This window comes from Dermacentor variabilis, chromosome 5, assembly GCF_050947875.1.
Source record: "Dermacentor variabilis isolate Ectoservices chromosome 5, ASM5094787v1, whole genome shotgun sequence".
In the NCBI taxonomy this organism is placed as follows: Eukaryota; Metazoa; Arthropoda; class Arachnida; order Ixodida; family Ixodidae; genus Dermacentor; species Dermacentor variabilis.
Genome location: NC_134572.1, coordinates 78,477,255 through 78,488,765, shown reverse-complemented (window position 1 = coordinate 78,488,765; position 11,511 = coordinate 78,477,255).

The window sequence follows — 11,511 nt, the reverse complement described above, 5'->3', positions numbered from 1 at the left end:
GGCCGCTTGCGCTAACAAGTCCAGCGTCCGGATTGACTGTAATTCGCCCTTTCGAAAAATTCTACTGTAATAACTTTATTTTTTGTGCATCCCAGCCCAGCGTTTTAGGCGCTGGCCGTTCATGAGTGCACATAGCTTAAACGTAAGTCTATCGCCTTAGGATTCTTGCGCGCGAGGGTTATTTTTCTTGCAGGCAAAGTGTCGATGTAAATAGCACCGTATTTATTTCTCCGCTTGCTCATTGAGTAAGTGGAATGACGTCCTCCGAGAAGCGAGATACGAGAGATGACGCCGAACCATGGGCAATGGCAACCATGGGCAATGGCAACCATGGGCGCTACCAGGGATGTCGTCAAGGGAGCAATAGATTTTGTCACGTCTGTCTTGGTCCATCACCACTGATATGCCGGCTTGCGGCGCGACCTGCGGTCGCTGCTTGTTCTTTTTTCTTGTACTATTTTTCTGCGCCAAAATATTTTGCCCTTGATTATGGCTGCTATAGTGTGACTTCAGAGAAGGTATTCCGTAAGAGTGAACCTAGTGGACATGTCCATTTCGTCTGCTTCTGAAGTGCTGATTGGCTGTGGCGCATGGTTGCTGGCGATGCGCCCACCAGCTCCCAGCCATTGTGAACTTCAACAGCATATGAAATAGACATGTCCACTAGGTGGACTCTTACAGAATACCTCCCCTGCTTACGGATTTCTATGACAAAAGGCTTCTGCTAAACCTTTTACTGCTTTTAAAGAAAATTGTTTCGACATTGCTTTATTGAGCAGAGAGACGCGCCTGTTTCATATGATTTGATTGGATTGCATTTATTCTATAGTCTTAAAGGCCCGAAGGCATTACATGAGACGGGGGCAAATAAATATGTTCGTATTATATATATGTAGTCAATAAACTACGTTCGTAAAGGAAGTGCACATTATACTCAGACAATGCCAGTAAACTTGAAAAAGGAAAAAGTCGAGAGGAAAACATGGACATAGCGACAGGAAGGTGGCTGGATCTTTATTATTGAAAACAACTGTCCCCAAGTCCGCAATGAACGTGCGCAAGGCACAAACATACATTAACGGCAATCACCTTACCTATACACTGCAGCACTGTTCAACATATTGAAGCTCTTTCTTGGTTAGGATCCCCGATGGCACGCTTCAACACTTTTCGGGGCCAAGTTAAGAGATGTGATTGGCTTCAACCAAATCTCTTTTCTGCTGCGTCCTGGCCTGATGAAAAATACACACGATCAAAAAAATGCAGGAATACTGACAGCAATCATACGATAGTAAGTATGTAATTGAATCATATATTACTGTGCTTGTAAAGAAAAATACACAGAACGAAGAATAATAGTAATAAACAGTAATTATACAATAGTAAGTATATAATTCAAGCGTGTAACAATGTGAAGTTGGTATTTAATAGATGTGAATTCGGTAACGCAAGGGTTTATTAGAAAAAGAAGAAAAAGTCGCAGTTTGGCCCGAAAGGCCAAGCATCGATTTCGATAGCAAATTAGTGGACAGCTGTACGAAGTAAGGACAGTAGGTTTATGGGCCGTATAAACTTACAAACATTCGCTTACTAGCTAAATTAACAAGCATGGTGCCAGGCGCGCGCAAGCAAACACGAGCACGTCTCACTCGATGACCGCGCGCACTCGATGTCGAAACGCTGGAGTGAGAAAGCGCGGCAGCAACAGCGAGCGAATTGGCCTTCCTACTGCTTCTCGCTTCAGCGCGAACTTAGCGGCGAGTACACAGCGCGCACGAAGCTATCAGCACTCGGCGCACCGACTGTGTGCCCATCGCTGATCGCTTTCCACGTCGGGCCCACGTCGCCGTGCGTGGCCGCGCCATACGCAGCCGCCGCCGGATTGGATTGCAACCTATCGTGCGCAAATTCATCGAGCTGGGATTCACAGGATAGGCGTTTACAAAATCCGTGATGGCGCCTGTAAAAAAAGTTAATGGATTCTAAGTGACCTATTAGCTCGGAATACATAACGTGCTCTAGTAGTAACTAATGCTCGTGAATGCATGATATTGGACGATAGTTAGTTAATTACTGGAAAGGTTGCCTCACTTGTGAATTGGGAGGATTTTTGTCTTTTTGCAATCACGGGGTATGTCACCGGTGTTCGATGATTGCTAAACAGAAGATATTTGGCTTGAAACTGGATTAATTTTTTAAACATTTATTCGGCGTTCAGCTCAGGAGCTAAATATGCTCCTGGAGACAAAAAAAAGTAGCCAGGTACACCAACAATTTGTTTTGCGCTTGTACCGAACATAGCAGGATTCTAAGACAAGAAGGCTATGCAGTACGCTCTTAATCTCGTTCCATGTAAGTTTGCTTAGGGGGGGATAGGGGCTAAAATCATCATATTTTTTTTTGCCAGAAAAACGCACTTTCTAATTTAGTTTATTTTTGGCATTTCTAGACGTACAAAGAAGTTCATCACCAAGTTTGGTTGCAATCTGTGCCGTAAAAAAGAAGAAAATGAATTCGTGTGGTGGCGGTGACCACTTGCCGTCGAGAGTGACCACGAACGCCCGATCGAAGACGCGGCCACAGAGCCGGCAAAAAGCCGAACACAGAGTGAATACCCGCGTTAGAAAGTTAGTTTTGCTGGAGTTTTAATCATGGGAGACTTTCCATCGAGAGTGCAGTAGACCGTAAAAGAAAAACTGAACAAGAAAGGCATAATTCTGGCTGCGACGCAGACAAAGGAGCTGGGCTGCTCTAAAGCTGAAAAGAAAAGAAAGGAAGACGACTTGCAACAATTGCCGCAGAGCAGCTTCAAATTGAAGAGAAGCGTCCACCTTATGGAGCAGGTCACTTTGATTAATTATTCTTGGTCTGAACATAAGATAACGTGTTCTGAAAGCATTCTGCACATTTTTCTCAGTTTGTTCTTTTTGGCCGAACAAGACCTTGAGGAAAACTATCACTTCCAAACTTCTGCGCCGAAACGAGCTTTCAAGGTATTTTCTGTGCTGTAATGCTGTTAGGAACAATATGAAGTACTTTTTATACTTAGCAATATTTGTTAACACTAAACATTATTGCATATCAGACATATATTGACAACGAAAAAATTTGAACTTAGCCTCAAAGTGATGACATTGTTACAAAAATGTGATAAACACGTGACTGGCCTTATCCTGCATTATAAGCCCCCTTGACGGGCTCTAACAAAAGCAATGTGTTTCTTCATTATTTGTGAAATAATAGTTTTCCTAAGGTGACATGCCTAATTGGTCCATATGACAGTCACAAGTTGTTTTGTATTTGATCTTCAATAATGAAGTTTATAATATGTGCTTAGAACAGGAAGTGGATACGTGCTTAAAACAGGAAGTGGATATGTGCTTAAAACAGGAAATTAAAGTGGATGAAAAAACAACTTGCCGCAGGTGGGAGCCGAACCCACAACCTTCGCATTTCGCGTGCGATGCTCTACCAATTAGTAGAGCCCACAACCTTCGCGAAATGCGAAGGTTGTCGGTTCGGCTCCCAGCTGCGGCAAGTTGTTTTTTCATCCACTTTAATTTCCACTAATTTATCGTTTCTTTATTTCATTTATTCAGCACAAGTAATTTCCCCTATGTTGTCCTTGGTGTCAGTGTTTGTTGGCTTCGCAAGATATGACTATATATATATATATATATATATATATATATATATATATATATATATATATATATATATATATATATATATATATATATATATATATATATATATATATATACACACACTATTTGCTTCGACAGAGGTGTCACTTAGCAGCGGCGGATTTATATACTTCACTTATTTAAGGAAACTTATATAATAAGAGAGTGTTGCACAGCTTCGACGACGTCAATCACAAGTTTGGATGTGCACGAAATTCTGAGCATTAAAAAGCCGAAGCTTTGACGGCGTGTTTTTTTTCTGAAGAAAGGAACATAAGTTGGATCGCTAAAAAGTTAACATGATGAGCTAGCACTGTCATCAGAAACCGTTCTGCAATCACCGCAAAACCTGAAAGAGGCAGCGCGAGTCTTGACAACTGTGGGCTCCTGAAGTTGTTCATCGGTTGCCCACCGACCCGGTGCTGGAGCCGACTAGCTGCCGGGCTCTTTACCGATGAAAGAATGGTTCCCTTTTAATGCTGGCCTTGAAATATATTTACATTTTGTCGACTGCGGGACACAAGGGAAGGCAAGACGTGGCGAGCGTTAACTGTTGACAAAGGACGAGGGCATAAAGCTTTCGAGCTCGTTTTTTACACGCCTGTCTGGTCACGGTATTTTGCGCTGTCCTTCAAGCTGATATTATTGCCAGCAGCTCTGCGATCTTCCGCTTGTGTCTTCACGCATGTGCGGCTTCACGGCGTGTCTGTGGTTTTTAGTCAAAATGAAATACTGTTGACCAATACGGCTAGCGTCTGTATTCACGCAGACGTCGGTTTTGATTGTAGGCGTGCCAATAGTACGTTTTTACGCCGTTACATAATCGCGGAAGTGCTGATTACCGCAGCGCGAGAATTGCGCTTACAAACCGAGTTGCGCAGTTTTACAGGCAGGGGTTCACGCATGCCTGCCGAAGGACGCTGAGAGAACAAAGGCCGAATTTCACAAAGCTTTCCGTTCGCAAGTGCTTTTTTTACGATTGGCTGGTCGCCTTCGATGATGCGTCCAACGTCTAGATTCGCTGGAATTTGCTGTTGCGATGAATTCTAGAGTAAATACGTTTTTGCGAATACGTGCACATCTAGGGTCCCTATTCAAAAAGCGCTAGCACTACGCTTGCACTATTGGAAAGAGCAGTTTACAGCCAATCCTGATGCTGGTCATATTATTAATGAAGGCGGCCGACCAATGGCAGGGCGCACTTGCCAATGAAAAGCTTTGCTAATTCGGCCCGAGACGTGCCCTTCCCGAGAAATCTAGGCAGTTGCTTACCAACAACGCACGAAGCTGAGCTGGCTATCCCGCATCAAAATCAGAATTTGAATAATATTTGGCCAATGTGCTATAGTATCAGTTACGAAACTGTATTACACGCGTAAAAAGGAACGTTTCTTATTTCTATACCGAATTGAGAACTCCTGTACATAATAGAAATAATTATTAGGGAACAAAAACAGCAAGAATAACACTTAGTACTTAGTGGCATCGAAAAGATTGCGGACACAAATAACGACACAAAATTCAAAGTGCAATGACGCAGGAGTCGAATTCACGAAGGACTCCTCGCGAAGCGTTCTTCCAAAAGGCTCAAAGGATCGCTTGCTGAAACTGACGGTAACTAAAACGTGTTATAGCATTATCACTTATATCTTTGCAACCGTACTACCCACGCGCCTTACGTTAATATTGTTGTGTAGACAGAAAAAGCCCTTCTTCGAGAGTGCATGTGTCGAACGCGCAGATGACGCTGTTGTCGCACCACGCATGACGCAATCGGAGTTAAATTCAGCCTCGCGCGCGGCGTTCAGACATGCACAGCTCGGTGGTACCCTTGACCATCCGAGCAGGAATGGTCATTTCGCACTTGCATGTTGGCAATAATTCCTTTCTAAAAGACTAAAATGTTACCAGGTACGCGTTAAACAAGTAACTTCGTTATACAAGTAAATTTGTTAAACTGATAAATTTCTCTAAAGAGGCAAGTTCGTTGTACAATTCTTCGTCATATTGGCTCTCGCAATACATAAATGTGTATATATAGGAAGCTGGTCAGGAGTAGTTTTTATGAGTCCTTTTCTTTCGATTCTAATAATTTCTTATCACCCGTTGTAGCAAGTGGCTTACACCGACGATGACGAAGGCGTGGTGTCGTGATAACCAATGACGAAGGGCCAAAAGAATGAAAAACGAAAATATTCACGTAATACGGCCACAGGGTGTATACATTGGTCCTTTTGTTGTGCGGGTGATTTCGTAGTAAAGGCGTCTGTTGTAACGACGTTCGACTGTATCAAATAAAAAGCCTACAGATTCGAAGACGAACTTTAGGGCAAAGCTTCAGGGGAGCAACATCGGATCTTCGGACAGCAGAGGCCACTGTGCGACCTCGGCCGCCTTGACCGCACTGTCACGACGCCAAAATCCGCCTGCGCTTTCCCTTTTTTGTCATCATGGAAAAAAAGAAAACAGGTTGTTCCCGCTCGCCGACGCCCCGACGAGGGCTTATCTGTTGCAGCCGCCGCCACTGGAATTGCGCCAGCCTGCCCCTCTTGCTCCTGGCCAGTCCACTGAAAGACCCCTCTGACAGCGCATTCATTATTACAAAGAATCGAAAAGGAAAGCTACGCCTTATGTAGCAATATGCCGGGCACGTACGCACTATAACCAGTCGTCTTCTGGTTATGGTAATTTCGCCTGTCATCTTTCGGACGAGTGCTTTTGGAATACCGTTTTTGCCGGGTTGCAACGCGCGATTTTCATTTCTAAGTCTGTAGGCGAGAACATCAGTTGCGGTAATTGGTACATGTATGTATGTATGTATGTATGTATGTATGTATGTATGTATGTATGTATGTATGTATGTATGTATGTATGTATGTATGTATGTATGTATGTATGTATGTATGTATGTATGTATGTATGTATGTATGTATGTATGTATGTATGTATGTATGTATGTGTTCTGCGCGCCTCCTAGGGTCCTGCTCCCGTGTTCAAGTTGTTAGGCTTAACTGGCTTAACGCCCCAAAGCAACATATGGACTATGATATAGGCTGTATTTTTCGGGGCTCTGGATTAATTTAGGCCATCTGTTGTGCTTTAACGCGAAGATTAATCTACACATGCGATCGAGTTTGGATTCTGAGATCACGATGATCTGCGGCGGACGTTGACGGGAATCAAACCCCGGACCTCGTGCACAGTAGCCTGACGGCAGTGTCACTGATCAACCACGGCTTCTACGCTAGAACAGGTTGTAAGAGCGCGTACGAGCTGATCGCCATGTTCCACGTATACATGTTACAGGCGAAGGCGGCTTTCCAGCGGTAAACAGCACTTACTAACGAAAAACCGCGAATTATGCCCCTGCTTCTTAGATAGACGTGCGCCTAGACCACTGTAGCGCTTCGAAATGCACGATAAGAACACGAGGAAAGAGCATATATGTTAGGAGCTTGTTACAACTATAGGTTTTAGAATTTCTGTGGTCGAAGTCGAAGGAGGGCGAGTACTGGAGTAGAATCGGCGTCCATATCCACAGGAAACCTGCGGATACTTTCATAGAAGAGGCGTCTTATAACCAGCCTCTCTTGAACACGCACACAAAGTCGAAAAGAAGGTTCATAATTTCTTTTATTCGGGGGCTTTGCCGAAAGAGATCTTTTTCATTCGTTTGGGTTGACACTTGCCATTACTTTGAGATGAAATTAAATGTAAGCATAAAGGACCAGTTTTATGCAGACACAACAAAGGCGGATTTTAGAATGTGTTGTCCATGATCCATTTTACTTAGCCTTCAGGTTGGTAGATCCTCAACTTCCCACATCTAAGTACCCTTTCGCCGACTGTCTTTGCCCCACATCTACTTTGGATTTGCCGAAAGAGATACGTAGTGGAAAAAAAGGAACAAAAAGAACATCAAATAAAAAAGAAAGTTCTGTTCAAGGCTGCTCTCTGTTTGCTTCATGAGGAAGTGAGCCATATCTTCAATTTCGGACAGAACATCTAACCTTCGGGGTTCTGGCACGTAAAACCTTATAATTTTTTTTTTAACATTTAACCTTATGCTGAAAACTTGGTTATTGGATAGCTTCGCATCTGAACTAAATTTGTCACCGTTCGCGTCAATATAAACTGCTGATTTTAGTAGCCTTAGGGGGGGAGATTATTTCAAGGGACACAGAAAGACCCAACTCGCACATCTTTTAGTAAAATCAGTACAAAATACGCCACGATAAATGCCTAGCCCAAAAGGTTGTCGCTTATAGCAACAGAATGGAGCCAACTCCATGGTCTGGAGAGCGATGGTGGGGAATTAACAGTATATCAGCTTGCCGTTGCTTCACACTGGTGAGAATGTGTTGCATGCACAGAAGTCGTGAGAAAGAAGGATTAGAACAGGGAGTGACGTTCTCTACAGATTTCCAACCACCAATGTGGCGCCGGCGAAGACGTTCTCATGCTTTCTCTGTGTTCTATATTTGTACGCTCAAACTGCACGCTAGATGATTATATAAAATACAATTGGGCTCACGATTCGCTTGTCTCTCTTTAGCGTTTAATGATATCAATTTACCGCAAAGGTTTAATCATAATGCGCCGATTTCGCAGTGTCGTGGTTTTAAAATATACAGCACAGCCGTTCGCGAAGCAACGGGGGCATCACTGGAGAGAAGGAATGAGGCAGGGAATTTCAGTCGTTCGAGCGCAATAGCCGGAACTTACTTTTGTGGATCCCTGACCGACAGCATAGCTCGACAAAGCCAGGCCTTTCCAGACGTCACGAACTGGCGAAATCCTTTGTAAGGCAACGTATGCCAAAATGAATGCGCATTTATTACTGATGAGTGTGACTGGAAATTCTATATGTGACCATTGCTGGTAGATTGCCAAGGTGCGCAACAGAACTCGGGGGAAAAATACTCCCAGTTTATTATTTTTTTTTTGCACCGTTGTGGGATCGAACTACAGGTGTCAGCGTTCTTGCAATAGAATTATACAACAGGTTTACTAGCTTTACGTAGTCGAGGTGGAACTTATTTCAGGCATAATCTACTCACGTAGCGCCATAGCGTTCCACATGTGCCGTGATGTATTCGCCTTCGTGGTGTAGACAGTTCAATTATGCTGAGATTATACTCATATAAGGCAACTGGCGCAGTTACACTGATACAACTCTAAGTATTCCGAGGTGAGCAGAGCGCATTCATAGTGCTATGTGGATACCGCGAAGCCTACGAAGTCGCAGTAGAATTTCATTGCGGAGTTCTGTGATTTAAGTTGTTCTGTTGAGCAAAAGTATTGGACCATCCAGGACGACATTGATTTTCATTTTTACATCAGCTAGCAAAAAATGCCATCGTCACTATTTGTGGATGCGCTGAGCGACAAACGGTAACAGTTCGGTCCAGTCATGGCGAATTGCGGTTTGCAAAATGTTGGGAGGTCCGTTACTTCTGCCCGCAGCATTAACTTCGATATTGCGTGATTTCACCAAAGTCAGAATACACGGCCAGGACTGCTGGAGGTTGTTTCTCATTTTTGTTTTCATTTTTTTCCCTATGTGAGTGTGAATTGGAGGCTTTTAACTTCACACTGTATGGCAAGCACACTCCTCTTCGACCTTTTACTCCGCTAACTCCTTCCCCATTACACTCGCGTACAGGGTGGTAAGCCTGGTATATTTATGGCATACATTCGGTCGATTCCTATCGCAGTCAAACTCTGTTTGCAGCGATGCGGAGGTTGAAGCCGGAGAAACGCTGCCCCATCTGCTACCAGAGCAATCGGTGTGACCACGTGATCGAGTCTCTGTCGGATCTCGGTCACGCTTCCATGTTGAAAGTGAGAGCGCCTCCGAGCACTCTGGGCGGGAGCGTGGCGCCCTGAAAGGACCAGCCGAATGTGCTCCGAGCACACAATTTAGACCAGCCTAATTGTAACGCTCGCAGTCAGAGCACCGTGGAGCGCCCGACAACGGCCAGTCGTGTGTACACCATTTGTCCTGCCAACCTCGCCCCCCCCCCCCTTTTTATTCAATTTTACTGCGACAGCAGCTGAGTGCTCGAAACTGGATTTGCCTTGTCCGTCTTTCCATTCCGTTACGCTGACGACGCCCGAAGGGTTGAACGTTACTCTGTCGTCGTCAGGCCACCTCCTCTCCTTCCGCTTTACCATCGCCGTAAGGCGGAGAAAAAGGAAACCTCGTCCACAGCCGACACCAGTGGAATTCGAGCCCATGTCACTGCAGAAATGTGCATTTGTTTAGTCGGGCGCGCTCGCCACAGCGCTATCGCGAAACCTTTTTTTTTCTTTTTGTCATGGTATTTATCACAGAGAGCAAAAATGGTGCACGTTACAGGAACTATTTACAGTATTGCAAGCACAAGATAGTCGCGCCAGATAATCACACCAAATAATCCTAATCAATGAAAGAATAGCGAGCAGTATCTACAAATAAAATTAACATAATACAAAGCAACCCCGCCCCCCCTCCCCCCTCCATCGCACTAAAATCTAGAAAGAAGAAGCTAAACACTTAATCGAAAGGCGATACCAATCCGGCTGACGATAATCTTGATCATAAACTTGCTCGAAATGCCTAATAATCTGACGGAAATGTATTTTTGATTAACGCAGTGCTTCTGCATTTGTTTTCCACAAGCTATGCAGCCCCCTCAGTCAAAACAGATCAAATGGCACGTCGTCACGGGGTACAAACCCCTTACAGTATTGCTGACTTGGGCCTCCGAAATACACGTACAGACGCCGCCGGTCTCAGAGTCCACGGGCAGCTCGAAATCCCACGATATTTTGCGTAATAGCGCAAGATATCGGACCCGATGAGAATTTAGATTCTCACATTATCGATATCTTGCGTTATCGTGCGACATCAGTACCGGACAATTACTTCAAGGTCTGAGTGCATGCAAACGCTAGCTCAGCAGACCATAAATGTTTATGATCGCTCAGCGCAAACAAGGAAGGACGGAAAGGGACAAGGGGAGCGCCCTTGATTGCGCTAAGCGATCATAAAAATTTATGGTCGGCTGCGCAATATCCACCGACTAGCCTAGAAACATCCACTTCTGGATTAGAAACCGCTAACTTCTTTGTCATTCTCACGTAGTGGGTGAGCATAATTATTCGAGGAAAACTGCAGGCAAGTGAAAACAATATTGCGGTTTTCAATGTAGTAGAATTCGGCTGTCGCAGTAACTGTCTTCATAGTCGAAAGGAATCGCTAAAATCTGCGACCTTTTTTGCTTTCTGCCTCTCTGTGACACAGCCGCAGCTGGCGTTCCTGCAAGGATAAATAATTCAGGAAAACGAGACCGAGAGGTTAATTTACGAATGCGTGAGCCGTCGTAATTGGAAAATTTATGTTTTAACAGCTGATTGCCTCCACTGGTTTCGTCCTCCTGAATTATTTATACTTGCATCGACGCCAACTGTCAGTTGTGTCATCGACAGCTGGCAGAAAAAGAAATATAGCAGAACTACAGATTTACAGACTTCTATTGTTTACTTGAGCGCGCATTCGGGAATACAGTTGCGCGGAGCGGGGACCGCACGCACGGCTGAGCAGTTTGTTCTATGGATTCTGGGGCCGAATCCACAAAGCTTTTCGTTCGTAAGTTCACTTCGTCATTGATGGGCTACCTTCGCTAATGATATGTTCAGCGTCAGGATTAGCTGAAGTTTTTTCTCACGAATAATTATAGCGTAGGGGCTCTTTGCGAATACGAGCCCTTGTCAGCATGCTTGGGCCTGAAGAAAATTTCGCACTTCAACAAAGAAAGAAAGTTATACCCGTAGCTATTGC